We start from the raw sequence: 2792 nt of genomic DNA, 5'->3' as shown, positions 1-2792 counted from the left end.
AATTTATATATCAATAAATAATTATAATATGAATATCCTACTTAAAAGCTAAATGGCTCCAAACACAGAAGATGGTATTCAAAATATCTGCTTTCCAGTATAACATGAGCCTTGTCCCACCCAAGGGACCAACCAAGCAAAATGTGCACCGTAAGTCAACTGCTCTCCAGAACAGACAGATATTCCAGCCAGAAGAGACAGCAGTTCTAGCTGTAGAAACTCTCCTTCACAAGATTGTTTACATCATACCTCCACTGACAATTTCCTCACAACTTTATATTTATTTATTCTAACCGACATTATCTTTATAACTGAAAGTGTCTGGCCTTTTGTCTTTATTTCAAATGCCTTCATTCCCTGTCACCATTGTTTCTTCATGCTCTCTCCCACACACAGGCTTTCTCAACATTCTCTAAAATTAAGAAATCATTTAGCATTGAAGAGCTCTGTCTGCTTAAACTCAAACTTATCTGTCACATTAAGTTAAATTCTACTGCATGAGTATTTACTTTAAGAAAAACTTGGTTTCATTTCCAGCTCCATCATGTACTAGTTTACCTGTCTAAGCATCTGTCCTCTTCTTTACTCTTTTTTTTTCCCAATTTTTACAGTCTGTTGGTCATGACAAGTTCAGTAGAAGAGCTTCTTATAAAAAGTCTTTTACTTTCTTTCTACCCTCTGTTTCACTATCTGTTTAAATTATGTCTGATTTTTATTTCTCCTGGTGCTTATCTGAAAGCTTATCTGCTTACACTCTGTTTTTTTTTTTTTTTTTGAAAATTTATCAGTTTTTGATAGCATTTTTTCAAATTTTCTGGTTGTGCAACACCTTAAGATACCCTTACTATGTCTGGTGAACTTCCAGGCATAAGAATCCTACAAGATAAAAATACAAAATCTCAGTCCCTCAGCCTCCTTTGCAGGCATGGGACATGCTAGGGGACAAATACCTGACTTCATTTTATCCAGTCTGACTCAGCAGTATGAGAGTTTGATTTGGAAGTAAGTGACTTGAGGAAATGGGTGTCAATTTTTCAGTTGTGTGGGTTGGCACAGCAGTAGAAAGGAGTTGGGAGCTTTTAAGGCATCAGTAATGCTGATTTTCTTTAGTATTCAGTGACGCAGTCACCATGATAGAAATGTCCTCATTAGATTAGTTTTACTTTATGGTATCAGACATTGTTCCTGGAATCCCAAACTTGGTAATATTGATATCTCCAAAATTATGTCTGTTTCCTGATACTCTTTTAACAAACTTCTTTTCTGCTAGTCAGCTAGAGTTAGCTACTATTATTTGTATTAATATAAAAATAACTGCCTCTTCAATATGAATGAAGAGGTTTTGGGTCAGTTACCCTGTGTTCATCCTCTACCTCCCTTCTCTCTGTTAGATAATCACACTGTTATTTTAATCATTTTATTAATGATCTCTGTAATTGTTTCCATCAATTTTCATCAGTCTCTCTTGGTTTCTTGCTTTCTAATTGGAACATATTAACATCCCTGCTCTTTCCTCCACTTCCGTCCAACCCAGACCTCTTCACACTATCACTTCTCCACTTACATCAGCTTCACTTTTACTTTTATATTGTCAATTAAAATTCATATCCTGTTTTGCAACCAGATCCTATACTTCTTTGCTTTGTCTACTCTAAAAGTTAGGAACATTGCCTAAGTTACTTTAAAATTTTGTGAGTATAATCAGACCATGGAGTGTGTTAGCATTACTTTTCTTCTCTCTGAAATCAATATCATGATCTCTATACTACAGATGGGAGACTGTTACTAGCATTAGACCCAATGGATTAATATTTCTTTCTTTTTTTTTAAATATGGAATGCTTCATGAATTTGCATGTGATCCTTGCGCAGGGGCTATGCTAATCTTCTCTGTATCGTTCCAATTTTAGTATATGTGCTGCCGAAGCGAGCACTGGATTAATATTTCTTATCTCCAAATAATTGCTTAAAATCTTATCAGATTTCAATTTGCTTAATATTTGAATGATGGCTTTGTTTTATCCTGATATTATTTGTCTTTATACCATTCTTAATTACTTTCCATTTTTAGTCATCCTTTTATTATATCAGGTTGTTTTTGTTTCAGGAGGTTCGTTTCTTGTTTTTTTTTTCTTAACAGAGAATCCATCTTTTTGTCACAACCTAGATTGTTTGTCTTCTAGGTCTGCTAATAAGCTGCAAATATCGGACTTCTTTTCTTTGCTCTCCTATAATGCATTTACTCTTTCCTGGATTATCTCATCTTCCAATATATTGATTTACTCCCTTATTTTCTTAGAATTCAATCAAATAACTTTCTACACGATGTTAATGATAGATAAAGTTTATAATTCCTTGTGTGCCTGAAAGTATTATTGGTTGAATAATTTCCACCTCTGGGTGGAAAATAGCTTTTCTTCAGAACTTTTACACATCACTACTACATCATTGTCTAGTAGGCATCCACTTTTGCTGATTCCAAACTGAAGTCACTCTTTCATGTCCCTTTATAAGTGACTTGCCATATTTTTCACCAGATGCCTTTAGAGTCATCTCTTTATCTTTGATAGCCTACAGTTTTACAAAGTTAAGGCTATATGTATGTCTTTATTCATTTATTGGACTGAACACTTGGTGGGCCTTTTCAGTCTTAAGACATATGTCCTCTAGTTCTGGGAAATTTTCTTCCATTATGTTTTTGATAATTTCTTCCTCTTAGTTTTCCCTGTTTTCTCCTTATGCTAATTCTATTATTGGAATATGAGATCAGTACATCTCTTATCTTTTCCCTAA

General features: G+C 34.2%; 1 non-coding gene across 1 annotated transcript; it reads right to left on the bottom strand.

Annotated features, from left to right (window-relative positions):
- Positions 1 to 1826: 1826 nt before the first annotated feature.
- On the bottom strand, positions 1827 to 1933 carry LOC118148055 (U6 spliceosomal RNA). Its single transcript, XR_004734837.1, has one exon. It is a non-coding gene; the product is annotated as a U6 spliceosomal RNA (small nuclear RNA).
- Positions 1934 to 2792: the final 859 nt, after the last annotated feature.

Source organism: Callithrix jacchus, chromosome 1 (assembly GCF_049354715.1).
Source record: "Callithrix jacchus isolate 240 chromosome 1, calJac240_pri, whole genome shotgun sequence".
NCBI lineage: Eukaryota > Metazoa > Chordata > Mammalia > Primates > Cebidae > Callithrix > Callithrix jacchus.
The sequence above is the reverse complement of the archived record's forward strand: the minus strand, read 5'-3'. Positions and strand labels throughout refer to the sequence as shown.